General features: G+C 39.7%; 2 long non-coding RNA genes across 2 annotated transcripts; both read left to right on the top strand.

The window, feature by feature from the left end:
* Window positions 1–16,777: 16,777 nt before the first annotated feature.
* On the top strand, window positions 16,778–17,534 carry LOC148045954 (uncharacterized). Its single transcript, XR_015696259.1, has 4 exons — window positions 16,778–16,841; window positions 16,947–17,013; window positions 17,296–17,362; window positions 17,475–17,534. It is a non-coding gene; the product is annotated as an uncharacterized LOC148045954 (long non-coding RNA).
* Window positions 17,535–18,145: 611 nt separating this feature from the next.
* Window positions 18,146–19,078, top strand: LOC148045955 (uncharacterized). Its single transcript, XR_015696260.1, has 3 exons — window positions 18,146–18,740; window positions 18,852–18,920; window positions 19,033–19,078. It is a non-coding gene; the product is annotated as an uncharacterized LOC148045955 (long non-coding RNA).
* Window positions 19,079–21,045: the final 1,967 nt, after the last annotated feature.

Below are 21,045 nucleotides of genomic sequence, written 5' to 3' on the forward strand. Positions count from 1 at the left end.
CTGGGGGGATTCCTTTTTCAGAACTTCGACACCTATTTGGATTAGGGTAACAAGAACCCGAAGATTCTGAATTGGAATTGGAAGTGAAATTTGAAAATTTGGGGGTTGAATTTGTGCAATTTGGGCTAGTTGTAGGGCTCACAATTTGGATTATAGTTTTAACTGGTATTTGGATTATAAAATCAAAAACAAAAAGCAAGATGAAGAAAATAGCAGCATATTCATCATCAACATGATATTTTGGGGCTTTCTGGGGGGATTCCTTTTTCAGAACTTTGACACCTATTTGGATTAGGGTAACAAGAACCTGAAGATTCAGAATTGGAATTGGAAGTGAAATTTGAAAATTGGGGGGGTTGAACTTGTTCGATTTCGCTTGTTGGAGGATTCAAATTTTGGGTTATAGTTTTAACTGGCATTTGGATTATAAAATCAAACAAAAGAAGTAAGATGAAGAAAATAACAGCATATTCATCATCAGCATGATATCTTGGGTTTTTATGGGGAGGGGATTCCTTTTTGGAACTTCGACACCTATTTGGATTAGGGTAACAAGAACCCAAAAATTCTGAATTGGAATTGGAAGTGAAATTTGAATATCTGGGGGTTGAATTTGTTCAATTTGGGCTAGTTGGAGGATTCACAATATGGATTATAGTTTTAACTGACATTTGGATTATAAAATCAAACACAAGAAGCAAGATGAAGGAAATAACAGCGTATTCAACATCATCATGATATCTTGGGGTCTTCTCAGGTGATTCCTTTTTGGAACTTCGACACCTATTTGGATTAGGGTAACAAGAACCCGAAGATTCAGAATTGAAATTGGAAGTGAAATTTGAAAATTGGGGATTGAATTTGTTCGATTTGGGCTTGTTGGAGGTTTCACAATTTGGATTAGGGTAACAAAAACCAAAACATTCAGAATTGGATTTGGAATTGAAAGTGAAATTTGAAAATTTGCGGGTTGAATTTGTGCAATTTGGGCTAGTTGAGGGACTCACAATTTGGATTATAGTTTTAATTAAGGTGGCCAGACGTCCCGATTTCAGCGGGACAATCACGCTTTATAACAATTTGTCCGGTGTCCCGGGCCGTTTTGAAAAAGTCCCGATTTTCTGGCTTCATGTTGAAAGCCCAGTGGATTTGCTTAAGAAATCCTAACCGGGGCAAGACAAAAGACACCCTGTCTAATCCCTCTCTCTGTCTCAGTACTTTCATTGAAGATATTAAAACGTTAAAGCAACAAAATGGACCCTCCCCCCGCGCCCCTTTTACCTCATTTTATAAGAAAAAAAGTCCACGTACCTTAGAGCTGCAGGAAACACTTGGCTAGAGGGGTCGCAAGTGTTACTTCCTGGATTTTCCGGAGGGGAGGGGCACGGAGGTTGGAGGTCTTCTCGTGTAGAAAAAATGGTGGCTTTGAAAAATATTTCCCTGACTAATTTCACCATTTCAATTTGCTCAGTTCTTTGTATTAACATCTACATCATTCTGGGTTGACTTGGAGTGCAAGCCTGCTGGTATGTGAACTGGGTTTTTTTCTTTTATTTTTTTAATGTATTTTAAAATAATATTTTATTTATTGTGCATAGAATATTTTAAAATTCTGTGTGGATTCTTTTTTTAAATTGTCTTAGACTATTTAAAAGAAATATTCTATCCAAAATAAATTGAAGTGAAACCATGTTTAAAAATTCTATGCACAATACTTTGAAATATATTGTGCATTGAAAGAATAGTTTGAAATGTTTTACTTCAATTTATTCTGTGTGGATTCTTTTTTTAAATTGTCTTAGGCTATTAAAAAAAGATTCTATCTAAAATACAAAATACCAGCTTCAGTTATTCACTTAAGAACCGGGGCAAGAAAGGTGGTATAATGGGCTTAGTGACCAAAGTTACAATGGCATTGAAAAAAGTGACTGATGACCATTTTTCACACTTAGCGATCATTTTCACACTTAGCAACCGTTGCAGCATCCTCATGGTCACACGATCAAAATTTTGATGTTTGGCAACAGATTCGTATTTATGATGGTTTCAGTGTCCTGGGGTCATATAATCACCTTTTGACAAAGTGAAATGGGGAAACCAGATTCACTTATGTTACTAACTTATCAGCTGCAGTTATTCACTTAAGAACTGTGGCAATAAAGATGTATAGTGACCAAAGTTACAATGGCATTGAAAAAGTGACTGATGACCATTTTTCACACTTAGCGACCATTTTCACACTTAGCGACCATTGCAGCATCCTCATGGTCATGTGATTAAAATTTTGATGTTTGGCAACAGTTACAATTTATATTTGTAAATTGTACTTATGTTGAAATAAAAAAATATATTACAATACTATTTTTGCGTTGTATGAAATTTTTTGTTGCTCCGTATAAAATTTTTTATCACCCCCCCCCCCGGTCAAAGGTGTCCCTCTTTACCAATCTGAAAATCTGGTCACCTTAGTTTTAATTGGCATTTGGATTATAAAATCAAAAACAAAAAGCAAGATGAAGAAAGTAGCAGCATATTCATCATCATCATGATTCTTGGTTTTTTTAGGGGGGGATTCCTTTTTGGGAATTTTGACACCTATTTGGATTAGGGTAACAAGAACCCAAAGATTCAGAATTGGAATTGGAATTTGAAAATTTGGGGGTTGAATTTGTGCAATTTGGGCTGGTTGGAGGATTCACAATTTGGACTATAGTTTTAACTGGCATTTGCATTATATAATAAAACACAAGAAGCAAGATGAAGAAAACAACATCATATTCATCATCAGCATGATGTCTTGGGGTTTTATGGGGGGGGGGGAGATTCCTTTTTGAGAACTTTAACACCTATTTGGATTAGGGTAACAAGAACCCAAAGATTCAGAATTAGAATTGGAAGTGAAATTTGAATATCTGGGGGTTGAATTTGTTTGATTTGGGCTGGTTGGAGGATTCACAATTTGGGTTAGGGTAACAAGAACCAGAAAATTCAGAATTGGATTTGGAATCGGAAGTGAACTTTGAAAATTTGGGGGTTGAATTTGTGCAATATGGGCTAGTTGGAGGGCTCACAATTTGGATTATAGTTTTAACTGGCATTTGGATTATAAAATCAAACACATTCTTCAAGATGAAGAAAATAACAGCATATTCATCATCAGCATGATGTCTTGGATTTTTTAGGGGGAGGGATTCCTTTTTGGGAACTTTGACACCTATTTGGATTAGGGTAATAGGAAACCAAAAATTCTGAATTAGAATTGGAAGGGAAATATGAAAATCTGGGGGTTGAATTTGTGCAATTTGGGCTAGTTGGAGGGCTCACAATTTGGATTAAAGTTTTAACTGCCATTTGGATTATAAAATCAAATACAGGAAGCAAGATGAAGAAAATAACAGCATTTTCAACATCATCATGTCTTCTTGGGTTTTTAAGTGGGAGATTCCTTTTGGGGAATTTTGATACCTATTTGGATTAGGGTAACAAGAACCCGAAGATTCTGAATTGGAATTGGAAGTGAAATTTGAATTTGTTCTATTTAGGCTGGTTGGAGGATTCACATTTTGGGTTATAGTTTTAACTGGCATTTGGATTATAAAATCAAACACAAAGAGCAAGATGAAGAAAATAAGAGCATATTATGCTTGTTTGAGCAAAGTGATAAGGTGGTGTGCAGAAGACCAGCAAGCCAGGGATCCTTCCTCTGTAAGTAGCTGTCCTTATTGCTGGGTGTGGTGTGGTCTGTGCTGTGTTCATCCTTGAGATAGTGAAGTACAAGCAATTAAAGTCTTCCTTTCTGTGTTTGTCCTTTGTGCAGGTTTTTTGAGCAAAGTAAAGTCATAAGGTGGTGTGCAGAAGACCGGCAAGTCAATGATCCTTCCCCTGTAAGTAGTTGTCTTTATTGCTGGATATGGTTTGTGCTGTGTTCATCCTTCAAATAGTGAAGTGCAAGCAATTAAAGTCTTGCATTCTGTGTCTCTCCTTTGTGCAGGTTGTTTAAGCAAAGTAAAGTAATGAGGTGGTTTGAAGAAGAGCCCAAGCCAGTGATCCTTCGTCTGTAAGTAGCTGCCTTTATTGCTGGGTATGGTTTGTACTGTGTTCATCCTTGAGATAGTGAAGTGCATGCAATTAAAGTCTTTCTTTCTATGTCTGTCCTTTGTGCAGGTTGTTTTAGCAAAGTAAACTAATGAGGTGGTTTGCAGAAGAATGTCAAGCCAGTGAGATCCTTCGTTTGTAGGTAGCTGTCTCTACTTCTGGGTGTGGTGTGGTCTGTGCTGTGTTCATCCATCAAATAGTGAAGTGCAAACAATTAAAGTCTTGCTTTCTGTTTTTGTCCTTTGTGCAGGTGTTTGGGGAAAGTGATAAGGTGGTGTGCAGAAGACCATCAAGCCAGTGAGATCCTTCCTCTGTAAGTAGCTGTCTTTATTGCTGTGTGTTCTGTGCTGTGTTCACCCTTGAGATAGTGAAGTGCAAGCAATTAAAGTCTGGCTTTCAGTGTCTCTCCTTTGTGGAGCAAGGTAGAGTAATAAGGTTGTGTTCAGAAGACTGGCAAACCAGTGATCCTTCCTCTGTAAGTAGTTGTCTTTATTGCTGAGTGTGGTGTGGTCTCTTCTATGTTCATTCTTGAGATAGTGAAGTGCAAGCAATTAAAGTCTTTCTTTCTATTTCTGTCTTTTGGGCAGGTTGTTTGAGCAAAGTGGTAAGGTTCTCTGCAGAAGACTGGAAAGCCAGTGATCCTTCCTCTGTAAGTAGTTGTCTTTATTGCTGGATGTGGTTTGTGCTGTGTTCATCCTTGAGATAGTGAAGTGCAAGCAATTAAAGTCTTGCATTCTGTGCCTCTCCTTTGTGCAGGTTGTTTAAGCAAAGTAAAGTAATGAGGTGGTTTGCAGAAGACCAGAAAGCCAGTGATCCTTCCTCTGTAAGTAGCTGTCTTTATTGCTGGGTGTTGTCTGTTCTGTGTTCATCCTTGAGATAGTGAAGTGCAAGCAATTATAGATTTACTTTCTCTGTCTGACCTTTGTGCAGGTTGTTTTAGCAAAGTGATAAGGTGGTTTGCAGAAGACTGTCAAGCCAGTGAGATCCTTCGTCTGTAAGTAGCTGTCTTTATTGCTGGGTGTGGTTTGTGCTGTGTTCATCCTTGAGATAGTGAAGTGCAAGCAATTAAAATCTTGCTTTCTATTTCTGTCCTTTGTGCAGGTTGTTTGGGGAAAGTGATAAGGTGGTGTGCAGAAGACCATTAAGCCAGTGAGATCCTTCCTCTCTAAGTAGCTGTCTTTATTGCTCTGTGTTCTGTGCTGTGTTCACCCTTGAGATAGTGAAGTGCAAGCAATTAAAGTCTGGCTTTCAGTGTCTCTCCTTTGTGGAGCAGGGTAGAGTAATAAGGTTGTGTTCAGAAGACCGACAAACCAGTGATCCTTCCTCGGTAAGTAGCTGTCTTTATTGCTGAGTGTGGTGTGGTCTCTTCTATGTTCATCCTTGAGATAGTGAAGTGCAAGCAATTAAAGTCTTGCTTTCTATTTCTGTATTTTGGGCAGGTTGTTTGGGCAAAGTGATAAGGTGGTGTGCAGAAGACCGTTAAGCCAGTGAGATCCTTCCTCTGTAAGTAGCTGTCTTTATTGCTGGGTATGGTCTGTTCTGTGTTCATCCTTCAAATAGTGAAGTGCAAGCAATTAAAGTCTTGCTTTCTGTTTCTGTCCTTTGTGCAGATTGTTTGACCATAGTAGAGTAATATGGATGTGTGCAGAAGACCAGAAAGCCAGTGAACCTTCCTCTGTAAGTAGCTGTCTTTATTGCTGGGTGTCATCTATTCTGTGTTCATCCTTGAGATAGTGAAGTACAAGCAATTAATGACTTGTTTCTCTGTCTGTCCTTTGTGCAGGTTGTTTTAGCAAAGTGATAAGGTGGTTTGCAGAAGACTGCCAAGCCAGTGAGATCCTTCGTCTGTAAGTAGCTGTCTCTATTGCTGGGTGTGGTGTGGTCTATGCTGTGTTCATCCTTCAAATAGTGAAGTGCAAGCAATTAAAATCTTGCTTTCTGTTTTTGTCCTTTGTGCAGGTTTTTTGAGCGAAGTGATAAGGTTGTGTGCATAAGACCGGAAAGCCAATGATCCTTCATCTGTAAGTAGCTTTTTTTATTGCTGGGTATGGTCTGTTCTGTGTTCATCCTTCAGATAGTGAAGTGCAAGCAATTAAAATCTTGCTTTCTGTTTTTGTCCTTTGTGCAGGTTTTTTGAGCAAAGTGTTAAGGTGATATGCAGAAGACAGTCAAGCAATTGAGATCCTTCCTCTGTAAGTAGCTTTCTTCATTGCTGGGTGTTGTTTGTGCTGTGTTCACCCTTGACATAGTGAAGTGCAAGCAATTAAAGTCTTGATTTCGGTGTCTCTCCTCTGTGCAGGTTGTTTGAGCAAGGTGATAAGGTTGTGTGCAGAAGACCGGAAAGCCAGTGATCCTTCCTCTGTAAGTAGTTGTCTTTATTGCTGGGTATGGTTTGTGCTGTGTTCATTCTTGAGATAGTGAAATGCAAGCAATTACAGTATTGTTTTCGGTGTCTCTCCTCTGTGCAGGATGTTTGAGCAAAGTGATAAGGTGGTGTGCAGTAGACCATCAATCCAGTGAGATCCTTCCTCTGTAAGTAGCTGTCATTATTGCTGAGTATGGAGTGGTCTGTTCTGTGTTCATCCTTGGGATAGTGAAGTGCAAGCAATTAAAGTCTTTCTTTCTGTTTCTGTCCTTTGTACAGGTTTTTTGAGCGAAGTGATAAGGTTGTGTGCATAAGACCGGAAAGCCAATGATCCTTCATCTGTAAGTAGCTTTTTTTTATTGCTGGGTATGGTCTGTTCTGTGTTCATCCTTCAGATAGTGAAGTGCAAGCAATTAAAGTCTGGCTTTCACTGTGTCTCCTTTGTGGAGCAAGGTAGAGTAATAAGGTTGTGTTCAGAAGACCGGCAAACCAGTGATCCTTCCCCTGTAAGTAGCTGTCTTTATTGCTGAGTGTGGTGTGTTCTCTTCTATGTTCATCCTTGAGATAGTTAAGTGCAAGCAATAAAAGTCTTGCTTTCTGTGTCTCTCCTCTATGCAGGTTGTTTGAGCAAACTGATAAGGTTGCGTGCAGAAGACCGAAAAGCCAGTGAGATCCTTCCTCTGTAAGTAGCAGTCTTTTTTGCTGGGTGTGCTCTGTGTTGTGTTCATCCTTGAGATAGTGAAGTGCAAGCAATTATAGCCTTGCTTTCGGTGTCTGTCGTTTGTGCAGGTTGTTTGAGGAAAGTGATAACGTTGTGTGCAGAAGACCGGAAAGCCAATGATCCTTCATCTGTAAGTAGCTTTTTTTATTGCTGGGTGTGGTCTGTTCTGTGTTCATCCTTCAAATAGTGAAGTACAAGCAATTACAGTCTTCCTTTCGGTGTCTGTCTTTATGCAGATTGATAAGTGATAAGGTTATCTGGGTGTGCAGAAGACCGTCATCTATTCTGTATTCATCCTTCAAATAATGAAGTTCAAGCAATTAAAGTCTTGCTTTCTGTGTCCCTCCTTTGTGCAGGTTGTTTAAGCAAAGTAAAGTAATCAGGTGGTTTGCAGAAGAGCGCAAGCCAGTGATCCTTCATCTGTAAGTAGCTGTCTTTATTGCTGGGTATGGTTTGTGCTGTGTTCATCCTTGAGATAGTGAAGTGCAAGCAATTAAAGTCTTTCTTTCTATGTCTGTCCTTTGTGCAGGTTGTTTGAGCAAAGTGATAAGTGGTTTGCAGAAGAATGTCAAGCCAGTGATATCCTTCCTCTGTCAGTAGCTGTCTTTATTGCTCTGTGTTCTGTGCTGTGTTCATCCTTGAGATAGTGAAGTGCAAGCAATTAAAGTCTGGCTTTCAGTGTCTCTCCTTTGTGGAGCAAGGTAGAGTAATAAGGTTGTGTTCAGAAGACCGGCAAACCAGTGATCCTTCCTCTGTAAGTAGCTGTCTTTATTGCTGAGTGTGGTGTGGTCTCTTCTATGTTCATCCTTGAGACAGTGAAGGGCAAGCAATAAAAGTCTTGCTTTCTGTGTCTCTCCTCTATGCAGGTTGTTTGAGCAAAGTGATAAGGTGGTGTGCAGAAAACCATCAAGCCAGTGAGATCCTTCCTCTGTAAATAGCTGTCTATATTGCTGGGTGTGGTGTTGTCTGTGCTGTGTTCATCCTTCAGATAGTGAAGTGCAAGCAATTAAAGTCTTGCTTTCAGTGTCTCTCCTTTGTGCAGATTGTTTGAGCAAGGTAGAGTAATAAGGTTGCGTGCAGAAGACCGGAAAGCCAGTGATCCATCCTCTGTAAGTAGCAGTCTTTTTTGCTGGGTGTGCTCTGTGTTGTGTTCATCCTTGAGATATTGAAGTGCAAGCAATTAAAGTCTTACTTTCTGTTTTTGTCCTTTGTGCTGGTTGTTTGAGCAAAGCTATAAGGTGGTTTGCAGAAGAATGTCTAGTGAGATCCTTCCTCTGTAAATAGCTGTCCTTATTGCTGGGTGTGTTTGTGCTGTGTTCATCCTTGAGATAGTGAAGTGCAAGCAATTAAAGTCTTGCTTTCTTTTGTAAAAGGTTTTTATTTTCATTTTTTCATTTTCATACACTCACATATATACTGTGCATAGCCGGAGCCATACAACATTAAACAATAATCGCAGCAATTCCTCTTGTCAACAATACCCAAAAAAATAGAAACCCAATATACCTCTTCCACTATCTGTACACCTCTTTCTTCCACCCCCTCCAACTTTCTATCTTCCCTCCATCATCCCCCTCTACCCTACTTCCCCTCTCCCTCTACCACTCCTCTCTCCCGATCCACTCCCTCCCTTCCTTCTCACCTTCCCTCCCATCCTCTCTCCCGCCCTCTCTACCCATCCTTCTTCTATCCCACTCCTCCTCCCCTTGGTGTATTTCCACTATATGTCAATGTACTTAACTTATCCTATTTTTACAGAGAAATTAAAGAAAAACAGTATACATGTGAAATCCCATTACATTGAAATCTAACACATCGTATCTAACCTAATATATATCCCTCCCTCCCCCCACCCTCCTCCCCAACACCCCACCTCCCTCCCCCCCAGACTTCCCAGAGCCCATACATGGTATAGATTTTTAACAAACACAGTATAAAATATGTTGAGAAAAAAGAAATTAAAAAAAGGTTAATAACATCTCTACATTGATCTTAGCTTCTTGCTACGCTAACTTTGAACAGTTTAAATCATTCCTGAACTTAAGCATAGGTTATCTGGAATTTCTTAGTCCCATATTTGTTTTGTATATAGTCAATCCATTTTTTCCAGTCTCATTTATATCTCTCATTTGAATGATCTTTAAGATATGCCGATATTTTAGCCATCTCGGCTAAATTTGTAACTTTCAAGGTCCATTCTTGAGTTGTAGGCAAGTCTTCCTTCTTCCAGTATTGCGCCACCAACAGTCTTGCTGCCGTTATTAGGTGCAAAATCAAGTTAGTCTCTACCACTGTAAAGTCAGTACTTATACCTAGTAAAAATAACTGAGGAGTAAACTTTATCCTTCTTTTAAAAATATTTTGCATAATCCACCATATTTTTATTCAAAATGCCTTAACCTTTTAGCAGGTCCACCATATATGAAAATATGTAGCATCGAGAGAACCAGATCTCCAACATTTGGGCTGTAAATTCGGATACATAGAAGCCAGCTTTTTAGGATCTAAATGCCATCTATAGAACATCTTATAAAAATTTTCTCTCAGGTTTTGAGCTTGTGTAAATTTCACATTTCTTACCCAGATTCTTTCCCATGTATCCAACATTATTGGTTCTTCAATATTTTGAGCCCACTTTATCATACAGTCTTTAACTAATTCTGTTTCTGAATCTAACTGTATTAATACATTATATATCCTCTTTATATGTTTTGCATTAAGCTTTGATCTCTTATTTGTTTAAACAGATTATCCTCAACTTGGATAAAACCAATTTTTTTATCTATTTTCCACCTGGCCTGTAATTGCCCATACTGGAACCATGTTTGAACTACCTTCTCCTCTTTTAATACCTCTAAAGATTTTAGTTGTAGTACCCCCCTTTCCAAAATGAGAAGCTGTCTGTAGGTAATTCTATCCTGTTTTTGTGCTATATTCATATTTTCAATTGTGTGTCTAGGAATTGCCCACATGAGTATCTTGTCATTTAATTTATATTGGTATTTTTTTCCAGACCCGCAGTAAAGCATTTCTTAAAATATGACTTTTAAAATTCTTGTCCAATTTTTTGTTGAATAACAGGTAAGCATGCCAACCATATACCAGATCGTGTCCCTCAATATTCAGTATTCTATCATTAGTTAAATGAGTCCAATCACTAATTACAGATAGCACCACTGCATCATAATATAGTTTTAGGTTAGGTAATTTCAAGCCTCTTCTCTCGCGTACATCTTGCATTATTTTCATCTTTACCCTCGGCTTCTTTCCTGCCCATACAAATTTGTTGATACCCTTCTGCCATTCTAAAAGATTCGCATCTTTTTTAAGTATAGGTAACATTTGGAAGAGAAATAAAAATTTTGGTAAGATGTTCATTTTCACTGCCACTATCCTACCCAGCAAAGATAAGTGCAATTTCTCCCATTTTTTCATCTCTATCTGTATACTATGCCAAAGTGGTTCATAATTATGTTTATATAGTTTCCCATTTGAAGTTAAAATATTAACTCCAAGATATTTGATTTTTTTGACTACCTCACATCCTAGCATCCCTCCTAGTTCTTCCTTTTTTTTAGTATTCATATTTATAGCTAATATTTTTTTCCCCTAAATTTATTTTAAAACCAGACACTTGACCATATTGATTAATCGTATTCATTAAAACCATACTGGATTCCTTCGGTTGTTCCAATATTATGACCAGATCATCCGCAAAAGCGCGCACTCTGTATTCTTGCTGCCTAATCTTGATCCCTTTTAGACCCTCCAAGCCCCGTATTTTATTCAACAATACTTCCAAAGTTATAATAAACAGTAGTGGGGACAAAGGACAGCCCTGTCTTGTACCTTTTCCAATTTGAAAAGAGTCTGTTAAACTCTATGATTTGTGCTGTTTGCTGTTGGTATATTGCTTTAATTGACTGTAAAAAGCTATCTCCTATCTGCATTTTTTCCAATATCTTCAGCAGAAATTGCCATTTAACTCGATCAAAGGCCTTCTCAGTATCCAAAAATATGAACGCAGCAGGAATTTAGTTGTTCTTTCCCAAATATTCTAATGCATTAATAATTAATCTAACATTACTTTTCATCTGTCTCCCCTGTATAAAACCTGTTTGGTCGGTGTGTATCAGTTGTTGAATAACTAGCATTAACCTATTTGCTAGTATTTTAGTAAAAAATTTATAATCTACATTAAGTAATGAGATAGGTCTATAATTTTTTGGTTGGGTAGTATCTTGATCTTCTTTGGGTATCAAAGATATAAACGCTGTATTCCAAGATGGAGGCATCTTACATTCCGTTTGAATCTTATTAAATAATTCTCTAAGAGGTTCTACCATTTCTAACTGTAAATTTTTATAGTAAACCACTGTCAAACCATCTGTACTTGGTGCTTTCCCTAACTTTAATTGCTTAATTACCTGCAAAATTTCCCCCGAGGTTATTGGTTGGTTCAATTTTTGCCTGTGCTCTTCTCTAACTAAGGTCTCTATAATTCTGTAAAAAATTCCCGAAATGCCTCCTCCGAATTCCATCAGCCGGCCAATGTCGACTGGCAACTACCCGGAGGAGAGCCTTCTCGGTGGCTGCTCCGACCCTCTGGAACGAACTCCCCATGGAGATTCGTACCCTCACCACACTCCAGGCCTTCCGCATAGCCCTTAAAAGCTGGCTGTTCCAACAGGCCTGGGGCTAAAGACTTGTAACCCCACTCGAATGGTATGACTGTTGTGTTTTTAACGATGTATGATTTCTATGTTTGTAACTTGTCTGTCTTTCCCCTCCCTCCAATTGTGAGCTGCCCTGAGTCCCCCCCAGGGAAAAGGGCGGCATACAAATAAAGTATAAACTAAACTAAACTAAACTGTTGAGACACCTCCTTCGCTCTGTAAGTCAGTTTAGATATATTTCGAGTTTTCCTTTTTTTCCTAATCTGATAAGCTAACCATCTGCCAGGTTTGTTTGCATTACAAAAAGTATTGTGTTTTGCATATAGTAAACTAGTGGCTACCTGGTCAGAGATCAACATGTCAAATTGAGATTTTAATATGGTGATTGCTTCCTTAACCTTTGTATCGCCTGGATTCACTGTTAACTCCAACTCTTTCCTCTTAATTTCCTCTTCCAATTCTGTTCATTTTAACCCTTGTTTATATCTATGTGTTTTATTTATATTCATCAGCACTCCTCTCATATACGCTTTACTTGCATCCCATACGAATTCCTTAGGTGTACCCTTATTCATATTCAAAACAAAGTATTCGGATAACAGTTTTTTACAATCATTAATATACTTTTCATATCTAAATAAGTTTTCATTCAATCTCCAAGACCTTCTCGCCTGCACGCCCCTTCCCAATTCCATCCAAACTGGGTTATGATCCGAAAGGACCCTAGCCGCAATCTTTGTCTTTTTCACCCTAGAAAGCAAACCATTAGTGATTAGTATAAAATCAATCCTTGAAAGGGATTGATGTCTATCAGAAAAGAAGGTGAAATCATATTCCTCTGCATTTCTTTCTCGCCAAATATCTCTCAATTCAAAGTCGTCCATCATGTCAAAAAAAGGTTTGGGTAGCTTTGCTCGCATCTTAGTATTTGGGCGAGAAGCCTTCTTATCTCTTTTAGTGTCTATCACACCATTCCAATCACCCAATAGTATACAAGACCTATAGTCCCACTGTACTAATTTAGCATGAAGATTTCTATAGAATCCATCTTGCTGTTGATTGGGAGCATAAATTCCCAAAAGTAATGTCTTTTCCCCTTCTAAGATTAGATCTAACGTGATATATCTTCCAAAGGGATCTGCTTCAATTAATTCAGCTTTGATGTCTTTTCTTAAGTATACAACTATACTATTTTTCTTTTCCATAGCAGAAGCTACAAAATGTTGACCAAGTTTTGGGTTAATCAAATATTTTTGATCAGTTGATTTGATATGAGTTTCTTGCAAACAAATTATATCATTCTTAAACTGTTTAAGATAGTGAAATATTTTCTTTCTCTTCTGTGGAAAATTCAAACCATTGACATTCCATGTTAGAATCTTAGTTGTCATCTTTGGTTACCTGAAGTTTTTTTAGAGCCTCCTGCATGGCCTGTTTAACCTTTGGCCTAGCTCCTCCCACGGCTTCTGAGCTTGTTGCTGTAACTCCTTGATCGATGGCCGGTGATTGTTGAGGTTGTTGCCTTTTAGCTTGTTTTTCCATTCGTCTGGTAGTCATATGGCTAGGTCTTTGTTCCATAACACCTTGCCCTTCTAGGGAGGGGAAATGGTACACCTTGTCTGGTAGCTATGTGGTTTGCTGTCTGTCTTGTCCTTCTTGTGGTCTTTCTCCGGATCCAGATGGTGCAGGGTGTCCCGCCTTCAAAATATTGTGATAAAAATCTCGAGCTTTCCATATGGAGTTGAGATGATATCTTTGCCTGTCAAATGTAAATATAATACCAAATGGTGCATCCCATCTGTACTGTATCTGACGGTTTCTGAGTTCTTCCACTAAAAAAGCATAGTCTCTCCTGACCCTTAACATTTGAGGTGGTATTTCTTTCAAAACAGTCAAATCCTGGCCCCCAATTTGGAGCCTAGTGTTATAGGACTCTTGTATCATGTTTCTGAGCTCTCTTGTAGTGAAATATATAACTACGTCTCGGGGGGGTTGTTTCTGTTTTGCCACCCAAGAATTAGCGCGATAAGCTTTATCGATCTGTCAGTCAAAGTTAGACCCCGGTCTTCCCACCAGACAATCAAAAGTTTCTGAAAGAATCTGCTTCAAGTTCTCCTGTTTATCCTCACGCAACCCCCTTACTCTTAATGCCAGCTCCATCTGCCTGTACTGTATCATAATAATTTGTTTTTCAGCGTTTTCAACTTTTTGTTGCACCACCTCAGTTTTGGATGTCAAATTGGTATTAGCTTCGTTAAGATCCTCTAGACTATCTTCAATTCCAGAAACATGTTCTGTCAGTACAGTTACAAGTCCCAACATATCATCTTTCATGTTAGCAATCCTAGTATCAATTTTATCATCCAAGTCCGCCTTAAGTTCTTTTATCTCCTCTTTTATCTTCTCTTTAAAATCTTTAAAAGTTTCCCAAAAAAGTTCTTTTTTAGCAAATCTCCAGTAGGAGGCATAGAGGGTGGAGGCTGCGATTTTGTGCCAGGTATTGGGGATGTACTTCTAGGAGGGGGTTTCAGACCAGGATTTAGTTTTGAGGCCATTCCAAGTCTTATCTTCAAGCAATTAATCAAACTCTACTGGCCCGCTATGCAGCTACGAAAAGAGGTATTAAATCACCCCTTTATTAACTCTGTAGGACTTTTCAGAAGGTTTCAGAAAAAAAGCATTGTAACGAAACAGCTCAGCATATTCAACGCCATTTTAGATTTCTCTATATTAGAAATATATATTAGCAAAGTTGATTAAAAAAAGGTCTTGTAGAATCTTGTAGAAGTGAAACTAATTAATAAAAATCTGCTGGCCGGCTATAAGGCAGAATGATGAATCACTCCCTTCCTTTGAAGTTTTATAGCTGTTCTTTGCAAGAAGATTAAGAAGGTGAGCGTTGTTACGGAGAATTCACAGTCGCCATTTTAAAGGCTTTTTTAGATAGCCAAATTAACGAAGGAAGATCTTGTAAAAAATGAAGCTAGGATTTAAATAAGTAAATGAAGTTCTCAGATACGGACTCTGCTTGTATTAAAATCAAATAGTTCAAATGTTGTTCTAAGTGGGAGGATCTTACTTTGGGCTGTAAAAAACAGCTGTAGATTCCGGCACAGAGATGATTCAGCCTCAGCTGGCCCCCCCTCTCTTCGCAGACATAAAAGCTACAAAGATCAAAAAGGCACTTTGCCAGCTGGATCTCTCGCCTTCCCTTCTTGCCTGAAGGATAAGGTACCTGTCAGATGTCTAGACAGATAAGGTGATCAGGAACTCGGGAGCAGGTTTGTTAAGCTTCTACCATCAGCAAAGTCCCGCCCAGGAAGTCTTGCTTTCTTGTCTGTCTTTTGTGCAGGATTTTTGAGCAAACTAAAGTAACATGGTGTTGTGCAGAAGACTGGCAAGCCAGTGATCCTTCCTCTGTAAGTAGCTGTCTTTATTGCTGAGTGTGGTGTGGTCTGTTCTGTGTTCATCCTTAAGATAGTGAAGTGCAAGCATTTAAGTCTGGCTTTCAGTGTCTCTCCTTTGTGGAGCAAGGTAGAGTAATAAGGTTGTGTTCAGAAGACCGGCAAACCAGTTATCCTTCCTCTGTAAGTAGCTGTCTTTATTGCTGAGTGTGGTGTGGTCTCTTCTATGTTCATCCTTGAGATAGTGAAGTGCAAGCAATTAAAGTTTTGCTTTCGGTGTCTCTCCTCTGTGCAGGTTGTTTGAGCAAAGTGATAAGGTTCTCTGCAGAAGTCCAGAAAGCCAGTGATCCTTCCTCTGTAAGTAGTTGTCTTTATTGCTGGGTATGGTTTGTGTTGTGTTCATCCTTGAGATAGTGAAGTGCAAGCAATTAAAGTCTTGCTTTCTGTGTCTCTCCTTTGTGCAGGTTGTTTAAGCAAAGTAAATTAATGAGGTGGTTTGCAGAAGACCGGAAAGCCAGTGATCCTTCCTCTGTAAGTAGCTGTTTTTATTGCTGGGTGTCGTCTGTTCTGTGTTCATCCTTGAGATAGTGAAGTGCAAGCAATTATAGACTTACTTTCTGTATCTGTCCTTTGTGCAGGTTGTTTTGGCAAAGTGATATGGTAGTTTGCAGAAGACTGTCAAGCCAGTGAGATCCTTCGTCTGTAAGTAGCTGTCTTGATTTCTGGGTGTGGGTTGTGCTGTTTTCATCCTGCTGAGTGTGGTGTGGTCTCTTCTATGTTCATCCTTGAGATCGTGAAGTGCAAGCAATTAAAGTCTTGCTTTCGGTGTCTGTCTTTATGCAGATTGTTTGTACAAAGTGATAAGGTTCTGTGCAGAAAACCGGAAAGCTAGTGATCCTTCCTCTGTAAGTAGTTGTCTTTATTGCTGGGTATGGTTTGTGCTGTGTTCATTCTTGAGATAGTGAAGTGCAAGCAATTAAAGTCTTGCTTTCTATTTCTGTCCTTTGTGCAGGTTGTTTGGGCAAAGTGATAAGGTGGTGTGCAGAAGACTGTTCAGCCAGTGATCCTTCCTCTGTAAGTAGTGGTTTTTATTGCTGGGTGTCGTCTGTTCTGTGTTCATCTTTGAGATAGTGAAGTGCAAGCAATTATAGACTTACTTTCTGTGTCTGTCTTTCTGCAGGTTGTTTGTGCAAAGTGATAAGGTTCTGTGTAGAAGACCGGAAAGCCAGTGATCTTTCCTCTGTAAGTAGCTGTTTTTATTGCTGGGTGTCATCTGTTCTGTGTTCATCCTTGAGATAGTGAAGTGCAAGCAGAAAGTCTTGCTTTCTGGTTTTTTTCCTTTGTGCAGGTTGTTTGTGCAAAGTGATAAGGTTCTGTGTAGAAGACCGAAAAGCTAGTGATCCTTCCTCTGTAAGTAGTTGTCTTTATTGCTGGATATGGTTTGTGCTGTGTTCATTCTTGAGATAGTGAAGTGCAAGCAATTAAAGTCTTGTTTCTATTTCTGTCCTTTGTGCAGGTTGTTTGGGCAAAGTGATAAGGTGGTGTGCAGAAGACCGTTAAGCCAGTGAGATCCTTCCTCTGTAAGTAGCTGTCTTTATTGCTGTGTGTTCTGTGCTGTGTTCATACTTGAGATAGTGAAGTGCAAGCAATTAAAGTCTTGCTTTCTGTGTTTGTCCTTTCTGCAGGTTGTTTAGGCAAAGTAAAGTAGTGAGGTGGTTTGCAGAAGAGCGGCAATCCAGTGATCCTTCATCTGTAAGTAGCTGTCTTTATTGCTGGGTGTGGTCTGTTCTGTGTTCATCCATCAAATATCGAAGTACAAGCAATTACAGTCTTCCTTTGGATGTCTCTCCTTTGTGCAGATTGTTTGAGTAAGGTAGAGTAATAAGGTTGTGTGCAGAAGACCAGAAAGCCAGTGAGATCCTTCCTCTGTAAATAGCTGTCCTTATTGCTGGGTGTGTTTGTGCTGTGTTCATCCTTGAGATAGTGAAGTGCAAGCAATTAAAGTCTTGCTTTTTGTTTCTGTCTTTTGTGCAGGATTTTTGAGCAGACTAAAGTAATATGGTGTTGTGCAGAAGACTGGCAAGCCAGCGATCCTTCCTCTGTAAGTAGATGTCTTTATTGCTGAATGTGGTGTGGTGTGTTCTGTGTTCATCCTTAAGATAGTGAAGTGCAAGCAATTAAAGTCTGGCTTTCGGTATCTCTCCTCTGTGCAGATTGTTTAAGAAAGGTAGAGTAATAAGGTTGTGTGCAGAAGACCGGAAAGCCAGTGATCCTTCCTCTGTAAGTAGTTTTATTTATTGCTGGGTATGGTTTGTGCTGTGTTCATCCTTCAGATAGTGAAGTGCAAGCAATTAAATTCTTTCTTTCTGTGTCTCTCCTTTGTGCAGGTTGTTTAAGCAAAGTAATAATGTGGTTTGCTGAAAGCTGGCAAGCCAGTGATCCTTCGTCTGTAAGTAGCTTTTTTATTGCTGGGTGTGGTCTGTTCTGTGTTCATCCTTCAGATAGTGAAGTCCAAGCAATTAAAGACTTGTTTCTGTGTCTGTCCTTTGTGCAGGTTGTTTTAGCAAAGTGATAAGGTGGTTTGCAGAAGACTGTCAAGCCAGTGTGATCCTTCGTCTGTAAGTAGCTGTCTCTATTGCTGGGTGTGGTGTGGTCTGTGCTGTGTTCATCCTTCAAATAGTGAAGTGCAAGCAATTAAAGTCTTTCTTCCTGTTTCTCTCCTTTTTGCAGGTTGTTTGAGCAAAGTGATAAGGTGACTTGCAGAAGACTGTCAAGCCAGTGAGATCCTTCCTCTGTAAGTAGCTGTCTTTATTGCTGTGTGTTCTGTGCTGTGTTCATCCTTGAGATAGTGAAGTGCAAGCAATTGAAGTCTTGCTTTCGGTGTTACTCCATTGTGCAGGTTATTTGAGCAAAGTGATATGGTTCTGTGTAGAAGACTGGAAAGCCAGAGATCCTTCCTCTGAAAAGTAGTTGTCTTTATTGCTGGGTATTGTTTGTGCTGTGTTCATCTTTGAGATAGTGAAGTGCAAGCAATTAAAGTCTTGCTTTCGGTGTCTGTCCTTTGTTCTGGTTGTCTGAGCAATGTGAGTAGGTGGTATGCAGAAGACCGGCAAGCCTGTGAGATCCTTCCCCTGTATGTAGCTGTCTTTATTGCTGGGTGTAGTGCAGTCTGTGCTGTGTTCATCCATGAGATAGTGAAGTGCAAGCAATTAAAGTCTTTCTTTCTGTATCTCTCTTTTGTGCAGGTTATTAAGCAAAGTGAAGTAATAAGGTGGTTTGCAGAAGACCGGCAAGCCAGTGATCCTTCCTCTTTAAGTAGCTGTCTTTATTGCTAGGTGTGGTATGGTCAGTGCTGTGTTCATCCTTGAGATAGCAATTAAAGTCTGGCTTTTGGTTTCTCTCCTTTTTGCAGATTGTTTGAACAAGGTAGCGTAACAAGGTTGTGTGCACAAGACTGGCAAGCCAGTGATCCTTCCTCTGTAAGTAGCTGTCTTTATTCCTGAGTGTGGTGTGGTCTGTTCTGTGTTCATCCTTGGGATAGTGAACTGCAAGCAATTAAAGTATTGCTTTCTGTTTCTGTCCGAGTGCAGGTTTTTTAAGCAAACTAAAGCAATAAGGTGGTCTGCAGAAGACCGTCAAGCCAGTGTGATCCTTCGCCGGTATGTAGCTGTCTTTATTGCTGGGCATGGTGTGGTCTGTGCTGCGTTCATCCTTATGATAGTGAAGTGCAAGCAATTAAAGTCTTGCTTTCTGTGTTGCTCCTTTATGCAGGTTGTTTGAGCAAAGTAAAGTAATAAGGTGGTGTGCAGAAGATGGGCAAGACAGTGATCCTTCAACTGTAAGTAGCTGTTTTTATTGCTGGGTGAGGTCTGTGCTGTGTTCATCCTTGAGATAGTGAAGTGCAAGCAATTAAAGTCTTGCTTTCTGCTTCTGTCCTTTATGCAGGTTGTTTGAGCAAAGTGAAGGTTCTGTACAAAAGACTGGAAAGCCAGTGATCCTTCCACTGTAAGTTGTTGTCTTTATTGCTGGGTATGGTTTGTGCTGTGTTCATCCTTGAGATAGTGAAGTGCAAGCAATTAAAGTCTTACTTTCTGTGTCTGTCCTTTCTGCAGGATGTTTGAGTAAAGTAATGAGGTGGTGTGCAGAAGACTGGCAAGCCAGTGATCCTTCCCCTGTAAGAGACGAGGTGGCACAGTGGTTTGGGTGCAGTATTGCAGGCTACTTCAGCTGACTGTGATCTGCAGTTCAGCGGTTCAAATCTCACCGGCTCAAGGTTGACTCAGCCTTCCATCCTTCCGAGGTGAGTGAAGTGAGGACCCAGACTGTGGGGGCAATATGCTGACTCTGTAAATCGCTTAGACAGGGCTGAAAGCCCTATGAAGCAGTATATAAGTCTAACTGCTATTGCTATTGCTAGTAGCTGTTATTATTGCTGGGTGTGGTGTGGTGTGTATTGTTTTCAGCCTTCAAATAGGGAAGTGCAAGCAATTAATGTCTTGCTTTCGGTGTCTCTCCTTTGTGCAGATAGTTTGAGCAAGGTAGAGTAATAAGCTTGTGTGCAGAAGACCGGAAAGCCAGTGATCCTTACTCTGTAAGTAGCTGTCTTTAATGCTGGATGTGATCTGTGCTGTGTTCATCTTTGAGATAGTGAAGTGCAAGCAATTAAAGTCTTGCTTTCGGTGTCTGTCCTTTGTGCAGGTTGTTTGAGCAAAGTGATTAGGTGGTGTGCAGAAGACTGGCAAGCCAGTGAGATCCTTCCCCTGTAAGTAGCTGTCTTTATTGCTGGGTGTAGTGCGGTCTCTGCTGTGTTCATCCTAGTGATAGTGAAGTGCAAGCAATTAAAGTCTTGCTTTTGGTGTCTCTCCTTTGTGCAGATGATTTGAGCAAGGTAGAGTAATAAGGTTGTGTGCACAAGACTGGCAAGCCAGTGATCCTTCCTCTGTAAGGATGGTGTGGTCTGTTCTGTGTTCATCCTTGAGATAGTGAAGTGCAAGCAATTAAAGTCTTGCTTTTTGTGAAGGTTGTTTGAGCAATGTGATGAGGTGGTGTGCTGAAGACATGAAAGCCAGTGATCCTTCCTCTATAAGTAGTTGTCTTTTTTGCTGGGTCTGGTCTGTGCTGTGTTTCTCTTTGAGATAGTGAAGTGCAAGCAATTAAAGTCTTGCTTTCTATGTCTGTCCTTTATGCAGGGTGTGTGAGCAAAGTTATAAGGTGGTTTCCCGAAGACTGTCAAGCCAGTGAGATCCTTCGTCTGTAAGTTGCTGTCTCTATTGCTGGGTGTGGTGTGGTCTGTGCTGTGTTCATCCTTGAGATAGTGAAGTGTAAGCAATTAAAGTCTTTCTTTCTGTGTCTCTCCTTTGTGCAGGTTGTTTAAGCAAAGTAAAGTAATAAGATGGTTTGCAGAAGACCGGCAAGCCAATGATCCTTCCTCTTTATTACTGGGTATGGTGTGGTTTGTGCTGTGTTCATCCTTCAGATAGTGAAGTTCAAGCAATTAAAGTCTTTCTTTCTGTGTCTGTCCTTTGTGCTGGTTGTTTGGGCAAAATGATATGGTGGTGTGCAGAAGACTGTAAAGTCAGTGAGATCTTTCCTCTGTAAGCAGCTGTCTTTATCGCTGGATGTAGAATGGCAGAAGGGTATCAACAAATTTGTGTGGGCAGGAAAGAAGCCGAGGGTAAAGATGAAAATAATGCAAGATGTACGTGAGAGAGGAGGATTGAAACTACCTAATTTAAAACTATATTATGATGCAGTGGCATTATCTGTAATTAGTGATTGGATTCA

The sequence above is a fragment of the Thamnophis sirtalis genome, unplaced genomic scaffold, assembly GCF_051295495.1.
Source record: "Thamnophis sirtalis isolate CommonGarterSnake01/CBP01778 unplaced genomic scaffold, rThaSir2_p1.2 scaffold_4, whole genome shotgun sequence".
Taxonomy (NCBI): domain Eukaryota; kingdom Metazoa; phylum Chordata; class Lepidosauria; order Squamata; family Natricidae; genus Thamnophis; species Thamnophis sirtalis.